The sequence below is a fragment of the Dunckerocampus dactyliophorus genome, chromosome 1, assembly GCF_027744805.1.
Source record: "Dunckerocampus dactyliophorus isolate RoL2022-P2 chromosome 1, RoL_Ddac_1.1, whole genome shotgun sequence".
Taxonomy (NCBI): domain Eukaryota; kingdom Metazoa; phylum Chordata; class Actinopteri; order Syngnathiformes; family Syngnathidae; genus Dunckerocampus; species Dunckerocampus dactyliophorus.
Window position 1 is genome coordinate 25,757,664 of NC_072819.1, and position 21,979 is coordinate 25,779,642.

Genomic DNA, 21,979 nt, shown 5'->3' on the forward strand with positions numbered 1-21,979 from the left:
TTCTGCTACTTTTTACTTCCAGGTCACTCAGCATCACAAAGAGGCTGTGAGAGATGGACGACTTCTATTAACAAACTTGACCTCTAGTGGCAGCTATGCATGGACTGGCCGCAACATTAGGTGCACCTGCATAACTGAATGAAGCCCAATGCAAGCGCGGTAAAATGTTCTTTATAAAGATAATAATTAGGGATGTCAATCAATAAAAATATTTAATCCTGATAATCACATTTTGTCCATGGTTAACTCATGTTTAAATCGCATTTAATCGCAGATTTTAAAAGTTTTTATCTATAATACGTAGGGATGTAAATCTCTTTGTGGTAAATGATTTGATACACAACTACAATGATAACGACATAACATTTTATGTAAAGGATATCAATTTTAGAAAATATGGGCCATTATTTTATTCAATAATAATACAGCAGAAATGTTTAATACGAGCGGCGATTTGTCACACTTGGTTTGATGATCCTTGAAGGCACCTTGTCCTGTTCTCACACGCTGCAAAGATACTTTATTCACCTCCAAGAGAAATTCACACAGATGGACTACTATACTGTGTTTTTACCCTTTTTCTTTCACCTCATATTTGCTCCCAAATGCTGATACTATGTAGGAATGCATAAAGATAAGATTTGATTCCCTTATTGAATGCTAATGTGCATACTTGTGGTACACAACCTCTCTGAAAAACAAGTCCAGTCTCGTACTGGTGGATGATTGGTCTGTATTCATTTGATGTTCTTCCTGTCATAGTTTTACACAATACATAATAAATAAGATAAATTAGGTCGCTATAATGTACGTATGTTTTGCTGGTGTGTTGATGACTAGCTAGTGCACTGCTAATTGTCACTGCGCAATACGTACCCGGAGCGCAATCATTCCACGCATGTGCAGAACGCGTCTACATCCGGTCGGCCTACTTTTCAGCGGTCACATGTTAGGCATGTTAGGTAATCTACCCCATACGTCAATCTATTTTACGGCAGCAAGCAAAAACGTTATTAAGATAAATAGAAATTTGAGAAATAACAACATAATCTATCTTTTTTCTTATAACATATCCATGGTGCAAGTGGACAACTTGTAAGCCCTATTTTCTTTGTTCCATAAATTATTTTACGTTTTTTTTTTGCCACTGAAAAAAATACGCAGAAAAGCATTTGCTAGGAAGATATGTTTGGATGGATGGTATTTCCCTGTTGAGAAAAAAAAAAACTCTGAAAGCTGAATCCGCCAGATTAATCCATCATCGCACTCTACTTATGGTTGTTTACATTGAAATATCACTGCATTTGGTGTGTTTTATTCTATTCGTTGATGTATGTTACACGTAACCGGATATGACGTTTACGTCTGCACTACGTGTTTTTACGTAGCTCAGTCTTGGTGGTTTGGTTTCATTTGGTTTAATTTATTTCAAACATGGATATGTCTGAAAAGGAGTAGGAAGAAGCAGAGCTTATTGGTGGATGTCATAAGACGATAGAAACATCCCCATGTTAACAAATTCTTTTAACAAGAGTCACTCTTAAAATAACCTCCCAACCTATTACATATATGAAGTATGGTTATTGACCATTTACAGTATGTTCATACATTAAAAAAATAACTACCACAGCATGTGACATTGCAGAAGCGCTGTCACAAAAATTAGCTTAAGGAAGAAGTGACGTAGTCCTTGCGCCTGCGCGGGACCGATTGCGTTATGGGTATGTATTGCGCAGTGACACTAATGCTAGCGCTGCTAGCGCTGAATTGATGGAAACCCCTACTTAGCTGTCCTCGGCTATGCATGCCGTTGACTAGCAGCTCATACCCATTTTAGCTCTCAGCTCCAAGCAAAAAAATCAGCCCAGAGACTGCTCGCTTCCAAAAAAACACTCGTTAGTTGGGACACTCATATGCCAAGGTACCACTTCCTAAATGGCAATAAAAAATACCAGCAGTGCTTCGGTACCTTCCTGCTTCTCTCTGGCAAGTCGACGACGTAGTCCGTGACAATTCCAATCACAGCGACAGTAGATAAAAATAACTTAGGTCTTGTTGCGAGAGCCATCTGCCAGGACTTTGAAGCTGAATTTCAAAATTGTCAGGAAATGGCGTAATCCAGAGGACACAATCCGATGTACAACAAAAAAGGTTTGATACAAAAAGAGTCCTCCACAGGAGTAAAAAAATACATACAATGTAAGTACAGGGCAAAGTCACACAATAAAGACTCACAAAACGCTGCCAGGAAAAAGTCTGGCAGGGAAAAAGTACTAACATAAATGAGGAACAGAGAGCGCTGCTGGAGACACCAAGCAGGAAAGCAATACTAATGATGAAGCACAAAAACATGCCGCTGCTGGAGAAGCCATGCAGGGAAAAATACACACTGTACAGGCAATACAACAGACCAGAAAGCTACTTCACACATTGAGGAAACAACATGAGACAGGGTGGAGTAGAGAATGAGAAAAGTCCAAGGAACAATCTAGCACTGAGTGAGTCCTTCTTCCATGCTTAAGAAGGCCAGGTGAGTAATTGCCTGCAGTAGTGCACCGGTGGCTCCGCCTCTGCAGGACCAGCGGTGCACTGCAACAGACAGCAGACAGGCGGCAGCAGAGCAGCAAAACAGAACATGACAGTAGCCCCCCCTTCTTATTAGACTCCCCCTGGCAGAATACCGGGTTTGTTAGGATGGAGGGAGTAGAAGTTGTGGATGAGGGATGAGTTGAGTATACAGGAGCGGGACACCAAGGATGGCCCCTCTACCCCTCCTTCTGGAATCATAAATGGAGTCTAAAACGGAGGTGAAGTTGGACCGACACGTCGGCTTCCTGAGAGTAAAACAACGGAAGTTGGTATCCAAAAGCAGATTTGAAAGGTGATACACCTGTAGCCAAGCAGATGAACGAGCTGTGGGCGTAGTCCACCCAGGGGAGGTGGGAGGATCACAAAGGGTGTCGGTGGCAGACGCAACGAAGCGCTTCCGCCAGGTCCTGATTGGCTCACTCTGTCAGGCCGTTGGTCTGAGGGTGATAACCTGAGGATAAGCTGCAGAAGGCCCTCCAAACCCGGGAGGCAAACTGGGGTCCCCTGTCAGAGACCAAATCCATAGGGATGCCATGCAAATGAAAAACATGTCTCACCAGTAGCCGGGCTGTTCCAAGGATGACAGCAGTTTGGGCAGGGTGATGAAGTGTGCCATCTTGGAGAAGCGGTCAACCACATTGAGGATAACTGTTGCCACGAGAGGGCAGAAGACCCGTGATAAAGTCCAATGCGATATGTGACCACAGGCGGAAAGGGATGGGCAACGGTTACGGGAGACCAGCAGGCGCCCAGTGAGAAGACTTGTTTCTGGTGCAGACAGAGCAATCCGAGATGAACTCCTTGATGTCAGCAGACATGGAGGGCCACCAAAATCTCTAAGCCACTGTGAACTGGGTGCGCCTGATTCCCGGATAACAGGCCATCTTGGAAGAGTGTCCCCTTTGTAGCACCTAAAGTCTCATTTCCACTGGCACAAACAATCTACGACGAAGGACGATTAAGGCTCGTGGCCAAGGAGGAAGAGATACTGTATATTCACTGACAGCGTGTTGTTCAGAACCAGAAACATTATACAACCTAGCATTAGGTAATGGTGTGTGAGGAAGCAACTTGATAGCGCAGTCATAAGGCCGATGAGGGGGCAGGGTCTGTGCCCGATCCCTACTAACAACTTGGCTCAAATCATGATACTCATCTGGAACACTTGATAAATATATCTTCTCCACCGGAGAAACAATCGGTGTGTCAGGTACCACCGAGCATACACAACTAGCATGGCAAGAGGTGCTCCAATTATTAATCCTGGTTTTCCCCCAGTCCACCGAAGGGTTATGTAGCTTAAGACAGGTTAATACCAACACTACGGGAGTAGATTGGAAAGGAATAATGAAAAAACGAATCAATTAAGGCGGATATTTGAATGCTCTTGCCCTCCTCCAGAAATAGTTCCTGAGATTTGGAGTCTTTTGTTGGGCCACAGTCGATTCCTTATCAGCATACTCACAGAATGAGGGAGTAGATTGAGCCCTGCTGGAGGGTCGATCCTTGTTGATACCAGTGGAGTCTTGTCCCTGGTATCTGGTGGAGATCCATGCCGTCGGGATGGTCAAGCCGGGTACTTTGAGATCTGGTGGTCTGGGTTGCCGCAGAACAGGCAGAGGTAGAGTCTGCGCCGGCGCGATCCCTCCGATAAGGTGAGATGTCATCCTCCCAGCTACATGGGCACCTCCGAAGGGAGTGCAGATTGATCGGCGGATGTCGTGTCCGTGAAGCTGCCGTCCAAGTCACTTGTCGTCAGTGATATCGCCATGGGATCGATGTGTAGCCGGTGGATCTTTCCTCCTCGGCATGCTCTCGGTCCTGTTCTCTCAGCTGTTCATCCAGCCGGATGACTAGGTCAATGAGATCATCGCGCTTGTGGCGAGCTAGTGATTACGACGCTGGGAGGTGGAGAAGGCCCTTCCGGAAAGACGTGAGCACAATCCCTCTCCAGACGTTGGTCCAGCATCCCTACGTTAGCCGATAAGGCAGCAAGGGCCTCCATGATCTTCCGCAGGGAGTTTTCATGGCTGCCAACTAATTGGCCCTGGTGTGATAGGGCTGAACGGAAGTGTTCTGCCTCTGCGTGATCTATATTGGCCAGATAGTTCTGTCAGGAAACAGCGTAATCCAGAGTTTGGATACCAAATGTAGAGATGACACAATCTGATGTAGAACAAAAAAGGTTTAATACAAAAAGAGTCTTCCACAGGAGTAAAAATACATACAAAATAGTATAAGAATATAAAGAGTGCAACGTAAGTACAGGGCAAAGCCACACAAAAAAAGAAACCAGCCAGGAAAAATGTCTGGCAGGGAAAAAGTACTAACATGGATGAGGAACAGAGAGTGCTGCTGGAGACACCAAGCAGGAAAGCAATACGAATGCTGAAGCACAAAAACCCGCCGCTGCTGGAGAAGCCAAGCAGGGAAAAAATACTCACAGTACAGGCAATACAGAAGACCAGAAAGCTACTTCACACAATGAGGAAACAACACAAGGCAGGGTTGAGCGGACAGAGTGAAGTCCGAGGAACAATCTGGCACTGAATGAGTCCTTCTTCCAAGCTTAAGAAGGCCAGGTGAGTAATTGGCTGCAGGTGTGCACAGGTGGCTCTGCCTCTGCAGGACCAGCAGTGCACTGCAACAGACAGCAGACAGGTGGCACCAGAGCCGAAAAACAGACCATGACACAAAGTACCCCTTTTTTGCTGCATTTCTGCTCAATATTTGGCTTGTAGCTCCATGGTGAACACTGCTTACTCAAACTACGGCGCTGGCCGAGGATCAAATAGGACTTTAACTTTAACAGCCCTAATAATAGACTATCATAGCGGTATTGATATGTATTAATATATGTTTATTATTGTTGTTTTAGGTTGTAGTAGTGTACAACTGTACTGCACATTCAATAAGAGTCAAAAGTTTTGGTACACTTTGCCATACAATTAAATTGGTAAGTGTGTCCAAACTTTTAACTCGTGCTGTAGTTCTAATTCTTTGACCATACATGTAGCCAAATAAGGTAACAAAAATATTAGATTATATTGTGTAGGTGATACATTGTATGTGTAAGTGTCATATTTGTCCTTAAAAGACACAAGTCAACTCAAATTGTATACAAAATGTTTTTATTTTTTATACAATAACAATTTTCCCATAGCTGATCATGGAAATACAAATAATTGTTTCAATTGTCATTTTTTAATATCATACAAACTTCATTAGCCTTGCTGGCAATGTTTTAAGTAACATTTTTATATGTTTTATTAAATAATATTAACCACTGTGCTTTAGGTTTGATAACAAAGCTATAACATGTACCGTTGTCCTATGATTGACTGCTGACCAGTCCAGGGTTTACTCCGCCTGTCAACCAAAGGTCTACTGGGATAAGCTCCAGCTAATTGGTGACATGAACATGATAAGTGCTAGATAATTAGTGGTTAGCATGTTGGCCAATACAGGAACAGCCTGGAGATCGGGAAGACCTGGGTTCGATTCTCCCTTGGGCATTTCTGTGTTTGCATGTTCTCCCCGTGTGTGCGTGGGTTTTCTCCGGGTACTCCGGCTTCCTCCCACATTCCCAAAAAACGTGCAGGTGAGGTTAATTGGCGACTCTAAATTGTCCATAGGTATGAATGTGAGTGTGAATGGTTGTTTGTCTATATGTGCCCTGCGATTGGCTGGCGACCAGTCCAGGGTGTACCCCACCTGTCGCCCGAAGTCAGCTGGGATAGGCTCCAGCATGCCCCCGTGACCCTAATGAGGATGAAGCGGTATAGAAAATGGATGGATGGATGTTTCCTTTTGGAAAATGTTGCTCAATGAAATTATGAACCATTATTCTATGATTATAAGTTCCAGTTTCATCAGGCAGAATGACATCATTAGTCCTGTTGTTTGAAATGAACCTCTCAGCTTAATGCCCATCATGTAGTGCTATACTGTAATTGCACCAGGATCCTATGGAGTGCACATTGCTATACAAGCCTTTTGCTTCTCTCGTGTCCAAGTGATCTATTTTGAAAAGCTGTAGAATTGACAGTATTTGTTTGTGCTTCTATTCACACTTCTAACTTCTGCTGTGTGTTTTGTTGGCCTACTTAGCCAAACACAGCATATGTATGCAGATTGTGTTGATTTTTGTAGCAGTCCAATTACAGATGTCATTGGAAGTGAAACCTGGAGGGAACACTGCTGCAGCTTTATTGACTGGATCAGATACGCTCTGGGGAAATTGTCCCCCCCCCCACCACCAAATAAATCCCTTCTTGAGAATCAGGAGGAGTATGCTTCCCAGGATGTGCAGCTGTCAGGTGTGTTTGGGAGTGAATGGGAGGCAGGTGCATCCAGCAAATGGATGAAGATAATGTGTATCACAGTCACCAGGGAGCTCTCGTGTCGTGTAGGGCCTATTCGTTTTCTCACTGGGTACAATGTGAGCCCTGAGGGAGGAACACTGCTCTGAAGGCAGCGTCCATGGGAGGAGTCTTACATAACCACTCATATAATGACAATGAAAACTCCTCATTTAGAAAGAGCATGAATAACTTGCTCTCGTCTGATTCATAGTGTATGGATGACACTGTATGGATACAAACCAGCCACAACATTAGGCACACCAGCAGTGCATCATAATGAGGAATTGTTTGTAATATTTTTTACAATTTCTGGCCTACCCTGAGAAAACACGTGCATGGGGAAAACATGCAAACTCCACACAGAGATGCCCAGACAGAGATTGGAACCCTCGATCTCTTGACTGTAAGGCCAACATGCCCCTTGCACTATTGGAAGTTCTAAGTAGAGTTCCAAAATACAAAAAGGAGAAATGGGAGTGACACAAAAACATTGAAAGTAAGCAATTTATTGCAAACAACCATTCAAATAAAATAGGCTGTTAACTCCCCCCCCCCAAAAAAGAAAAAAAAAAAGTTGAAAAAGTCCTTTTTTGAACATTTGGGTTTTTTGGGTAGCTCAGCGATCCTTGTTAATCACCTGAAAAAATGTGGCCATGCTTGATCCCAGTGTTTCCAAGAGTCTAGTGGGAATGTTGCTCCAGGTGTTGAAAACGACAAGGGGGGGCTATCTACTGTGGTGGTGACCCATGTGGTCATTTCGTGCCGAAGCCCACCATTTTCGGTCACAAATTGCGTGCCAAGTGCGTAATTTATGCGTAATAGATAGATAGATAGATAGATAGATAGATAGATAGATAGATAGATAGATAGATAGATAGATAGATAGATAGATAGATAGATAGATAGATAGATAGATCATTATGACGTTATTTTAACGTGTTTGCACGAATGGAGACGAAAACATCGCTCGCAAGTGAGTCAAAATGAGCGCCCTCTTCCTTCCCTCCTCCTCCATGAATAATTTGTGACATTGCGGTCCACTCCCACAGCCATCACCGCCACGGAGCGTCTTGCTACGCGAACGCGCCTCAGTGGAGTCCTGAACGCGCGTCCAGCCCTCCAAAGCGCCAGCAGCAGAAGAGGAAAAGATGCATGTTTTACTTTGGTAGATGCATATATTTTAGTGCCTCACTGTCCTGTGGGGGGAGAATACTCTGATCACTTCATCGATACTCGTCGATAATCTTACACCAACCTTCTGTCACTCGTAGGGAGACAAAGAGGAGTCCAGTAGAGGTGATGCGTTGTCTTCAGACCCTCCATCATTGTTTTTATTATTACAGCCCCTTTGCTTACTTTGGACAGAAGCCGGGAGAGACATTTTTTTTCTTCAAGAAATTATCACCACATGTGGACAATGAGCAGAGGGAAGCCCTGAATGTGAAAGGTAAGAAATGATCACCATCAATGTAGTGATGTTATTATTAAAGTAGAATTAGAGCAGCAAGGCTCTCCGTACAAACAGGTGGTGTCTTGACACGTGAACGCAGCATTTATGCGCGGTGGACCACACTGAGCTAATCTGACCTATTTGGATGATTGCATTTCTATCGATTTGTTTTAGGCAAGATAATAAATGACCCAGTTATGTGATAAAATAAAACACTTACAGCACCACATCCATTACAGTAAGCAGTATCATGCAATGTGAGGGGTGGAGGATATGCATTCACATTTGAAACAACAAATACCTGACCTTTCATCAGATAGCTGCTCTTGACACCGGATATGCCGCAAATGTGAAGCTCTATAGATTTGTAAGGGGTTCAATAGACCAGTATTGCAAATGGATCTCTTATGTTGTAGAGTTGAATGTTTAAAACACGGGGGATTGCTTGAACGTAGGAGTCTGAGATGCTGAGTTTTTAAAGGTAGTTTTTGGGGTATACCAACAATATTGATGACAATAATGTTACACCAACTTGAGAGGGAACATAACAGGCCGTTACCTGCACGTACACACACATAACCAATGATAACCAATATGTGTTAATGCATGGTGTCAAAAGGTAAACTGTAAATGTTGAAAACTGTGACTATTTACATGGATTTTCAAGTTATTATTCAATGTTACCACCAAATTACAACACGCCAAACTGCATGTAAACAGCCACACTTGTGCCAACACAGAAATAAAGAATAATGCATCAGTAATTTAGAATATTACATTTGAAATACTGTTTAATTGGCCTGGACCAATTCTTCCCCACACTACAGACAACACAGATGTTTTCCTTATTTAATTGTCTTTTCACTTCTAATGTACCATATTACTTGTAGACTACACTCCATGGGGTGTAGTGAGACTACACTCACATTTGTTCATGTGAGTGTGTGTATTTGTTAGTGGAAATTTGTCAAAACATGCACCCCTACTGCGTTGCCTGTGCTATTATTTTTCTGACAAATACACCACATGGTGATGCTGTTATTACACCGCAAATTTTAAACCCCTGTAAGTGGGTTTGACTTGAAATTTCCCCCGCAGCTCAGTGTGCTCCCCAACGCACCCACCGAGTGTTTGCTGGGTCACCACAAAATTTTGTACACACTTTTAACGGACTGATAAGCATAAGTCTGTAAAATGAGCGAGATTGGTTGAAAAACATGGCTGCCATCAAGCAAAACATCTTTGCATTGGCACGGACAGGACTTAGCAACTAATTGTCCACGTCATTGATCATTTGTCTTATGATTATAAAACTTAGAGGATATATGTATTACATGTATGCAAACTCGTCCTTAATGTTCCATGTGCCTCTAATGTATCATATTTAGGCCATAATGACTGATCAGAGCATTTGCTGTCATTTAAATTTACTGTGGGTGTGTTGTTTGGGTGGATGTGCGTGGGTGTTTGTCATCACGGGGTGTATTGTAGTGATGTCAGGCTCACACTGACAATGTATATCTGTAAATCTGCTCCAGATATCAATTTAAAAGAGGACTCCTCAGCTTGCATTTAATGTCATCTTGACTTAAGAGTGATTTGTTATCCCTTTAAAAATGTAGCAGTGGGTTTTAAGACTGTTGCCATCATGTCATCAACCATCCAAAGACATATTCATGTCAATGCAGTGGCCATTGATGCAGAGGATATAGAGAGCAGATGCCATGCGGCCATGCAGGCTAAAGATCATGTGACACAGGCCATTCCAACCATGGCGCTGTGTTTGCCTGTCATTTTGCGACCGTGCTAGCTTGTGTTCACATTGTGCTCTCCTTCAATCGTCACTCGCCCACAACATGTAGAGCACAATTCATTATGTTTACTTGCACTGAGGAGGTTGTTTCTGTTATTGCCGTTTGCTACCTGCATCAAGTCGATAAGCTTTTCTTTGCTCAGGCCCTGTTTTGGCCTTTTGTTTACATGACAATAGTGTTTTCAAGCCTAAAACTGCAAATTTTCATGTCTCAAAGTGAAACTGTTGGCCTCTTTCACACAGAAATCCTGCAAATTGGCACATCAGAGCCGTAAGAATATGTTCAGGCTGTGCTTTCCACACAGAACCCAGCAAAGTAGGCCATTGCCATAACTTTCACACAGCAAGGCGGCATTACTAACGCCGTTATTGTTTTCCAGTAATGGGTAGGCCATTTAATTACTATTTCAAACATTACAACACTGTTACCGTTACAAACAGTGAAATATGGCATTATTGTAGCATAACAACAGTGGTACACAGTGTCTGACGCTGTTTTTATCTTCACTCTGAATTTTACGTGTCAACATCAGTGCACGGTGTAGGGATCTGAATCTGTATCTGTTCACCCATCTAAATTACCCTTATCCGTAGCTGTACTGGGAGTGGGCGGGGCATAGACCGGAAGTGGGTGTGATTTGCCCAGAAATGGGTGTAGCTTAAATCATACATTATTTTAAGTCTGAAATTGACATGAATTGATCAGAAGTTGCGATATTTATTGTTTATTGTTCAGTAAGACTTTACTATTTAATTATTTTTCCACCTTTATATCACCAGCCAAATTACAAGCAAGCAAACAAAAAAAAAACGGTAGTGACTGACAGAGAGCCGTATACAGCTTTCTTGTGAAATGCACGTTTGTTTTATGTTGACATCATGGAATAAGACAAAAATAAATTTCAAGGAAAAAAGCGGTCATGCTACCCCAATTGAGTTGCATAAGTGACTGACGCAACACAAGCCTGCACATTGCTGTCTTGTCAAATGCACCGCGTACTTCACGAAACAAGTTTAGCAAGTGACTTTACAGATACAAACCGAAATAGAGGGGAGCTGAGTAATGATGTCTAGGTAATGATGTCTGACTAAAAGTGGAGTACAATTTCAGGTTTTTCAAAAAAGTGATGCAACAGTTGCTTTCCCTGGTAACTTATAACAAGTAGGAGTAATTCCGTCATTCAATTGTTTTTTGGGGAAAATAACTAGCAACAACAACTAATTACTTTTTTAAAAGTAGTTTCCCAAACACAGTCCAGTAATCAGATAGAGGAGTGACGTAAAAAAAAAGTGAATTGCTGCAAAGTAGGATTCCTTCTTTATAAATTTCATATTTTGTAGATAGAAAACCTGTTTACGACCTTCTAAATACAGTTATTAACATTATTAGAACCCTCTAGATGAGAAATAACACCCATATAGTCACCTTTACACTCATTACCCAATATAGTAGATATAATCAGAGAAAATAAGCCATTTAAGACATAATAAAAGTCATGCTTGTGTGTGTTGCAATAAATATGTTCGTAACGTGTGGACAGAAAGTGACGTTGGGGGTTCAGAGTTGTGTTTAAGATGGATTACTGCCAAAACAGTTGCCTGTATTATTATTATGATAATTTTTATTATGCTTATTATTAGGAGTGGGAATCTCTGGCCACCTCACAATGCGATGATAAAACGATGATCGATGCATTCTCGATGCATCTTTTTTTGTGATCAATAGTTTTTTCAAGCATATTTTTTTTCCATATATAATTTATTTTGACTCACTGTGTACTACTAAAACAACGCATATTTGTAATGACCCACAATTAAAATAAACATGAAACAGATTAATTTACTTCCATTATCTTTTAATAATTGGAAAGTTACATCTACCAACATCTTTCCCATTGCACAGAACCAGCAGGAAGAGTAAAGTGCACTAGTAGCAGCATGTATAAAATTAACAAACTTCAGCATATTCTGAGTAACCAACATAAAAAATCTGCCATTCACAAATAAATAACAGACTTCTGAATTCAAACTAAAATCCTGAGCATAGAGTCTCTGACAAAACAATATTTTTGCTGTATAGCAAAGTCAAAAACAGCTTTCATACAAAATCTAGATTTCTGTACCAGCGGCTCTCATACAAGACTAATGCTTGCAGACGTCAGTACAGTATATTATGAATAACCAAAAAAACTAGGCTGCCCTTATTCACAGTTGCAGTGTCAGTGAAATAACGTTGTGATGAGACCTTGTATCTGGGTTCCAAAGTGTGCAACGTCTTTTTGTTCCGTCAGCATCGATTATTGACATTTATGAATCGATTAATGATCGTCAAAGTCTGCATCGCGATGCATCTAAGAATCGATTATTTCCCCCACCCCTACTTAATTATGTAATTATTATTGTTCCAGTTGTGCGATAATTCATACCTGCAATAAAAGCCTGTTGTTCGGGTGATCAAGTCTGGGTCAGTACTTTCTTTTTCCATTTTTCTCTACAAACAAATCTGAAAAAGACAGGTTGCTCCTTCTTTGGGTTACTTGATAACTTTTTCCGAAGCAAGTCAAAGCTTTTCTTCATGTCACTCACACACCAGTGACCTGGAGACATGCAGCCGTGACACAGACTTGTTGGAAAAAAAAAGGTTGCAAGCAAGTTAGCAAACAACAGCGGACGATTTTGTCTTTCGCGGGATCGCCTTATATTCAGCATCATCATATATCCGGGTCAATTCAGCACTTGTTGGACAGCAACAGTTGCTTCGAACATAACAGGGTGAGTGTCAAACTGTGATTCCCTTTCCCACAAGTAGTGCCTTTTTAGTTTAGGCTGTAGTGTTGATAATAATGCAATAATCACAGTGCATGCTTCTCTAAATAACAGATGTGTAACAGGGATATGTAATGCTTCGAAGTGTTCCATCAGCTGTTCCATGTGTGTGCATGAGACAAAACTCCACATGCCATATGGTTCCCAGTGATCGTGTCTCACTCTTAGGTGGCGTAAGCTTTACATAAACAGGAAGAAAGCTTCGGGTTACATAATGGAAAATTCAACGACTTCCTCTGTGAGAAGCTGCTCGCTCTAACTAAAGTGTTTACACGGTCCCACAGGAATATCAAACACCATACTGTATTGTCTAATCCATCATTATTAGTATATTGTCATTGCACACTTACTGGAACTTAATAAAAAATAATCTCTGAAAAAGACTATAAATGTTGGAAGGCTCACACAATATTCAAGCAAATTGTTCATGATGGTCCCCTGCCAAGTAGTCTCATAGCCCACCTCCATAAAAAACAAGATGATCTCACTAACAGACAATAGAACCAATCAGAGACCGTTCCATTAAAATGAAAAAAAAAAACAATTAAAGCTAGAGTCGTGCTGTTGCTAGTAATGGCTCTTTTAAGTACCTCTGTGTACGTTACGCTGATATTTCCTAAGGATCATTTAATCAGAGGTGTTCCATTTATTTAATGATATGTTCAGCGGTGTCTTGAAAATGTATTTGCACTGTGAGACCATCCGGTGTGTTAGTCATAGCCGATTCATTAGGAGACGACTGATGCTGCCCTGTAGAATCGGCCGACTGGGACAAAGGACTTGGTCCACGGTTTAGAATAGCGTCAACCTTTATTAATCGTGTGGTAGGGAAATTCAAGCCAAGTAGATAGTAGCAGCACACAAAAAGTATCAGAAAATAAAAAGTCCAAAGAATTCTATGTAGGTATTTATACATTGACACCAATGAGAATGAGCAGCAGATGTATAGCCATGTGAAAGAATTAGGACACCCCATTGTGTAAATCTTCTACTCTTGAACCACTGCACACAAAAGTGTGACAATTTGTCAAAACATGCACCCGTACTGCGTTGCCTGTGCTATTATTTTTTTGACAAATACACCACATGGTGGCACTGCTATTTAAACCCCACAGCTCATTGTGCTCAACAAAATGCCCACAGTAACTTTACAATGGTTATCTGAATAACAACAAAATTTGGTACACACCTTTACGGGACTGTCAAGCACATGTGTGTGAAATTTGAGACAAATTGCCTGAAAAACATGGCTGCTGTCAAGCAGGTGCACAGGTGAGGCTTAGCAACTAACTGTCCATAAGTCACTGACTGTGTAGCAATGTATATAAATGAATAAACTTGTTTGACAAACGAGTGATACGGCTAAATTGGTAGCAGCCTCCTGGATTGGTAGGAAGCAGCCGTAAATCCTTTGATTAATCGATTGTAGAGACATCGCGAGACAAGGCATCGCTTTCAGCAATCTGGGACAACGCGAGAGCCTGGGCTGCCAGTGATTTGCACGTATGCTCCGTAGCTTACCAGGATAAGAATGGATGTAAATACAGTAGTAGCAGTGCGCTAGCATTTTAAACACATCAGCAAAACAAAAATCTAAAGTTTGCAATGTCTTTGGTTTTTTCAAGGATGGACAAATCGACGTAAGCCATGCCATTTGTAAGCTATGCAGAGAAGCCCTGAAGTCCATTGGTAGCACGCCAAAGCTTAACCAGCAAGGCCAACAGAAACGAGTATGGTACCCATTTTTCTAGGGCTACTGCTTAACGTTTTTGGTTGGTAACTTGTTTAGTTTTAAATGTTGCACCTGGAGTGTTCAAAACACGTCACTTAGGCTGAAATGTTGCACGTTTACTGTTGTTTTGACATTTTGAGTATGGGATTGTTTAATTTTCCAAAACACAGAATTTCCATTGAACCCATGTGGTAAATAGTGCTATTTTCTTACCTTTGCTAGGACACATTTTTGTCACTTTTGAAGAAATTTGCACTATTTATTACACTATTTATTTATTATTATTGACTAGACTGAAGGCTAAAACTTCGTTTTTTTTCATTGATATATTTTCTATTGATCCGATCAAACAAAAGGATGTTCATTCAGCAAGTTTTGTTTTGGTTCATGTCAAAAACTGTGATCGGCATGTGATTCTGATGTTGTTTGTCTTTTGGCCAGTGCCTTACAGCATGCTTGGGGACAAGATGTGCTGTTTTAGAATGCCGTTCGAATCTCCATTGGGCATCTCTGTTTTTACTGATATCAATCTTGGACAACTGTCATAATTAGTTTGCCACGTGAGACCAATTGAAACAAAGCTACTTAATTGCCACAGATTTCAAGCAATATGGGAAGAAAAAGGATCTCTCTGCTGACAAAAAAGCGTAAACTATTTACACTTAAAAAGATATACCGTAAAGCACCGTGTATAAACCACATTTTTTTTCCACTGATAAGAAGCAAAAAATCGGGGTGCGGTTTATACACGATGACTGACCAGACGCAGAAATTGACGAGAAGCCCATTTTAGAATAGCCGTCTGTGGGTCAGACAGTTGCTTTGACTTTAGCGCCCTCTGCTGTACAGTTGCTGAAAATGCTTGTGTATGCAACTAACTTATCTGACGGCTGTCTGTATTTTCACACAGTGAAACGATGTCTATATACACTGAAGCTAACCTAAGCTTCCAATGTAAAATACAATACAACGTTGGAGTTTATTCAAATTCACACTGAAGCAATGCAATAAAATAATAATAGAGAAAAAGAGAAGCAGTGAAAGATAAGATATCAAAACATCTCTAAACATTGCAAATTTCTTTATTTTGATTTATTATTATTATTATTATTATTAATCTGTGCTTAGCCATAATATTAAAGATCTAGGTGCCGAAGTTCAGATTTCTCCTTTATTCTTGTATTTGAAATTGCTTAGTACCTTTACACATGTTGATTTGAGATGAAAGAGTTGGCAAGCATTTATGAACAAAAAAATTTTTTTTCCCCTGCCGTGAGCCTGAAAATGGGGATGCGGTTAATACACGGTGCGGTTTATACACGGTGCTTTACGATAAGACTTAAAAATATATGTTTCCCTGCCCGATAAAGGAGCAAAAGAACTGTATTAAGAAAATATTCCTTACCACTGTTTTAATATTGTTGTCACTATACTATTTTCACACATTGCCTCAAAAAGCTCAAGAAAACATCTTGTTGGTTAAATGGAACCTCAATTACTTAAACGATATGGATTGGGCAGAGAAAGCCTGTGCCTCTGGACATAAAGGTCGGCGGTCAATGTCACAGAGCATCTCCAGATGCTTACCATTGTGTTTAGTTTGTTTACAGTGCAGCCGACTGGCTTGAATGCTGGTGGAAGTGCAGGCTGCCAACCCACAGTGCCTCCCAGCTATGCAATAGGACAGGGGTCTGCAACCTGTGGCTCTTGAGCCGCATGCGGCTCTTCAGCCTCCTTGTTGTGGCGCCCTTCGCAGATCTACAATATTTTTGAGCGGAGAAAATATGCATTATTGAAAAGTTAAAAAATATATACGACTGTCTGTAAGGCTGTGAATACATCATGCATACATCATGAGTTCTGACTGATGATTGGATGAGCAAGGGAAAGGGTGACGGACCTGGGCCCTCACTTATAAAACTGTGAGTGGAAATCTGACTAAAAGTCTGCGGACGCCAGACACCCAAAATGTGCGTACGGACAAAAATATTCAGACCTAAAAAAAGTGGCTTGCGCACACATTCACAAAATTTGTGGTTCATAGATTCTACCTTCAGGAGAAGCATGCGTACGCAACTCGGCCTCAAGTTATGCCCTTTCCACACCTCCACTTAGAAGGTCAATGCAAACTGACTCATGAATGTGGCGTTCATATTTAAAGAGCCTTGATTGCATTAGAATCACGGCTGGTGGGAAGACGACTAGGATGAAGAAGTGGACTTTCACGAAAATGGAGGTGGAAATACTGGAAAAAAGTGTCATATTTGGAGGACACAGCATTGGCATATAACAAATAAAACAAATATTGAGCATGTCCACTGCCATCTGTGTGAATGGAGCAGGGCCAACCCAGGTAAAAAAAAAAGTGGTCCGATATCAAGGCACACGTTTCCATTTTTAGTAAACTTGTTTCTACATTTTTCCTACCGTTTTAGATATAAGCTTAGCAAAATGTCATTTAAAAGTGGACAGGGATGAAAAATCATTTCATTCTAGATGGATATTTTAAAATTATTTCACTTAATGATGACATAAACAACATCAAACTATTGGGTATATTGTAATTATTTTATGAGGAACTAATGTGTGTTATTTCAAAGCACAACAAAAGAAAAGCTCATCATTTGTGGAAAAGGAAAAAGTAATTTTAACGCACACGGCCCTGACATAATCCACAAAAATATGGTAAAAAATAAGCATGGTAAATAAATGTTGCTTTTCATGACATACTTGACATATGCAACGAAAAACTGTCTTATTTTTTAAGACATAATCCTGACATAATCCACAAAAATATGGTAAAAAATAAGCATGGTAAATAAATGTTGCTATTGATGACATACTTGACATATACAACGAAAAACTGTGTTATGTTTTGATCAACTTTCCAAAAAAATACATATTAGCTGTGTGTCTTGTAAACCTAATCCCTAGAATCATTTAATTGCCAACCTGATGTTTCTTATCATTAATATTAATCGACCACATGATATTATCATGATGATAAAATAAAATGATGGAGTATTCAAGTGCTTCGTTGTGTTTTTCATATATCTTTTAGTCCGGATACTATATGCTCATGCAAAATGGTGTTTATGATAAATGACAAATGATATCCATCAGTGTCATGTAAAATAACACTTTCCACAAATGTTATAAATCAGTAATGGTGTTGTGTTTTCATGCAATCATGGATAAATCTTTATTGGCTTCCACTGTATGTTTATTTCTAACATATGATTTCACCACTTAAAATGCGCAACGCCTTTTTGTACGCCAACTATAAAGGGTGCGTACCGGTGCGCACATCCTCATGCCAGGTTGTGTTTTTATAGGTACCATACTTGCTGTGGTAAACAGCGTACGCAACTTTTTGGCCCCATTTTGTGCATACGCAAGCTTTATACAGTAAGTAAGGCCTCTAGTGTGTGCCTTCTTTTATGGAAGAGGAGGCAAAATGGTTCTTTTGATAGTAAAGATTGCCGACCCCTGCATTAGGAGGATGTGGTGGGACTGCTGAGGGACGTGTGCTCCCAGTTGTAATGGTCCACTAACGTGAGTGCTGGAAGTTACTGGTGTCATCTTCTGAAAGAGCATGCATTACATGGTCAGCAGCTACAGTATGCATTAGCATGATTGGATTTTCACCATAAGCATTTCTTTGCTTATCACAATCCCTAGTAAGGTTCAATGGAAATGTTGAAGAGGAGGAACCAGGGTGACTTAGCTGTTATGGCAACAGTAAAAAAGCAGGACTGAAAACATGCATGGGAATAATACCGCAAACCAATAGTAATGTTCCTAACGTGTGTTTTAGCTTTGGTGTGGACATGATGCTCTTTACCCTAAATAACATGATGATGTCATGGAGAAATACGCTGCAAAAATCACAGCCCTTTTCCCAGGAGCGTGAGGGTTCAAACAAGTGTCTCCAGTTCCAAAAGGAATATAGTAATTAAAGTTGTGGTTGTTTGTGCAAATAAAAAACAGTGGTGACATTTTGACTGTTCGGATGGTTGTAGTGTTCTTTCTTTCTTTTTTTGGTACGTCTGAAGTCCTAATGGAGCTTAATTGTGTGTAAGCTGTGGTGACCAAATGTCCTTTTTTCTCATGACAAGTCCTGTTTTCACATCCTGTCCTGGCTGTCCTGTTTTTTTTTTTTTAGAAAGTAATAAAAATGTCCTGGTTTTCATTGTTTTTCATTGGTCTCATTAAATTGAGCAGCATCAGGGCAGCATCTGCTGCATGTGGCTTAATCCCTTTTTGAAAGTGTTGCCAAAAAGCCAAAGAAAAAGCAAAACATGCACGGCGTTAAACCTCTGACGCTTGCAGAGTTTAACTTTTGAACATTTAGGGACTTAGCCACTTTAGAGTGCATCCATCCATCCATTTTCTATGCCGCTTGTCCTCATTAGGGTTGCTGGGGTATGCTGGAGCCTATCCCAGCTGACTTTGCGCAAGAGGCAGGGTACACACTGGACTAGTCGCCGGCCAATCGCAGGGCACATATAGACAAACAGTCATTCACACTCACATTCATACCTATGAACAATTTAGAGTCACCAGTTAACCTAAAATGTATGTTTTTGGAATGCGGGAGGAAATACCAAGAGAAAACCCATGCACGTGGAGAACATGCAAACTCCACACAGGGATGCCCAACGGAGATTCGAATCCAGATCTTCCGATCTCCTGACTGTGTGGCCAGCACCACAGTGCATATTTTTTCAAAAAATATTGGTTACATTGTAAAACCTAACCAACATTTGACCTCAGGTTCCTGTGTTGTTCTTTTTTTTGGAATCATTTTCATGCTCATTTTTTGTGTCTTGAGTTATACATAATATTTTGTAGTACGATTTTCTATCCAGCATACTGTAAATGTATTGAAATTATAAGGCATCTTTTGAGTAAGCTTTGAGTATCTTGGTGTGTCCTGGTTTTCGGTAATCAAAATATGGTCACCCCAGTGTCAGCCTAATTTTGTGCATGGATGGAATAGAAGAAATGTGGCATTGAGACACATAAGAATTGGAAGGCAGTTTGTATTATGAAGTCTTAAGTATTTTTCAGAAATCCTCCAAAATCCTCGCCCGGGGCCCTGAAGAGGTTACTCTAAGACCTGTTATTCTTTGTGCAGGACAGTAGGTTATAAAACAGGTCCTGCAGCTGATTGGTTATGCATGAAGGAACCTCTGCTGGACTCTGATAACGAGATAATGAGCAGTAGATTGATTGCGTTTTGGCCTCCAAGGACTGACCTAATCCCTTATGCTGTGGAGAAGTCTTCTGCGCGTGTGTGTGTGTGCGTGTGTGCGCGTATGATGTTGACACGTGTGAACCACATATACAAATTGTATTAATTACTTGATACCTTGTTGTTTATACTGTTTCAGACTAAGGTGCAGTCCCACCCTTCTTCTTAGAAGTATTATTCTAGTATACATTTTAATCTTTAGTAACAAACACCTTTAGTTGCAGAAAAAAAGCATCTGGTGGTCCATTATCCTCACTTTATGTTCCAGCTGGCCATTCATCTTATGAAAGCAACCTTTAAAAATCATCATTTCAATTTTCTGTAATTTAAGACGGTATTTTATATAACTTGACATACAACACGATGTTGATGTGTACGCGAGCAAAAGCTATGTCCACACAAACGTGGAAATCTTTTTTTCGAAGCTTTTTGACCTAGTGTTCACCTGCAAAAATGGGGGGGGGGGGGGCGGTCACGGGGGTATGCTGAAGCCTATCCCAGCTGACATCAGGCGAGAGGCGGTGTACACCCTGGACTGGTCGTCAGCCAATCGCAGGGCACATATAGACAAACAACCATTCACACTCACATTCATACCTATGGACAATTTAGAGTCACCAATTAACCTAACATGCGTGTTTTTGGAATGTGGGAGGAAACCGGAGTACCCGGAGAAAATACACACACGCACGGGGAGAACATGCAAACTCCACACAGAAATGGCCAACGGAGATTCGAACCCAGATCTTCCCGATCTCCAGATTGTGACCCATTTTGCTGACATATAGTATCAAAAGTAGTATAGAATAGTATAGTATCAAAAATTTTGTAAAGTTTAAAAAAAAAACAATACGCAACAGGGCCACACGGTGGCCTAGTGGTTAGCATGTCGGCCACACAGTCAGGAGATCTTGAAGACCTGGGTTTGAATCTCCATCTCTCTCTGTGTGGCGTTTGCATGTTCTCCCCGTGTGTGCATGAGTTTTCGCCAGGTGCATGTTAGGTTAATTGGTGACTCTAAATTGTCCATAGGTGTGAATGTGAGTGTGAATGGTTGTTTGTTTATATGTGCCCTGCGATTGGCTGGCGACCAGTCCAGGGTGTACCCCGCCTCCCGCCCGAAGTCATCTGGGATAGGCTTCAGCATACCCCCGTGACCCTAATGAGGATTAAGCGGCATAGAAAAGAAATGAATGAATAAAAAAAACAACAAAATAAAAACAATGTAAATCGTGTAGATCAATATACACTATGTTCCAATGTTATTTTCTTGTATTACAAGATTAAAAACAGTAATTTTAGCTTGTATATTTTGAAAATAAATATACTTTACAACAGGTGTGCAACCTTAGTAGGTTAGTAGGTTTAAAAATGTTTTTATTCTTTATTTTTCTCAAGGTGCTGCACCTTCCCTCACATATCCAATACTGGAGTATATAATAGTATATAAATAAAACACTTAAAACAAACAAACAATAAAACAAACAATACAATCATTTGTTGCTTGATGATGTCAGGTGTGATGTGTAAAACAATTGCTTTTGCTTTCAACACAATGGGGCGGGAGAAATGAATATCAAGTCTTCACAACGTCACATTTTCCTTCTTTAAACAGAGTTTGTGCTGGTTCTGTTATGATTTGGACTGGTCCCTGGTGCCTCTGAAGGCGGAATCTTGGTGGTACGATTTGGTCTGCCCTTTGTGTGTCTATGCCTTTTTATATACTGTAGAACAGTGACCCGGAAATAAGGCTCATGAAGAGGCTGCGTAAAAGGGGCTTCTGTTTTTTTAATGGCTGTTAAACAACATCACAGAGCATTTTGAAAGAAAACACACACATTATTTCATCTTTGATGTCAGTGCTCATTTTGCAGCTCTTTTTTGAAAGCAATCATTGTAGACAACAAAGTTAAAAGAATAAACGCACTTGTTGTGCCTCCGCATCTCA

The 21,979-nt window shown here is 40.8% G+C and overlaps 1 protein-coding gene across 3 annotated transcripts in view; it reads left to right on the forward strand.

Annotated features, from left to right (window-relative positions):
- The first annotated feature begins 7,750 nt into the window (after positions 1 to 7,750).
- Positions 7,751 to 21,979, forward strand: part of LOC129186447 (probable G-protein coupled receptor 153) — a 49,212-nt gene continuing 34,983 nt past the window's right edge. The window contains exons 1-3 of one of the 3 annotated variants that reach the window (XM_054784755.1): positions 7,751 to 7,926; positions 8,003 to 8,118; positions 8,225 to 8,400. The gene's annotated coding sequence lies outside the window, so the exon portion shown is untranslated. Of the gene's footprint in view, positions 7,927 to 7,970; positions 8,401 to 14,667; positions 14,773 to 21,979 lie in introns of those variants that run through there. The other 2 variants (XM_054784750.1, XM_054784740.1) reach the window with 2 other exon arrangements.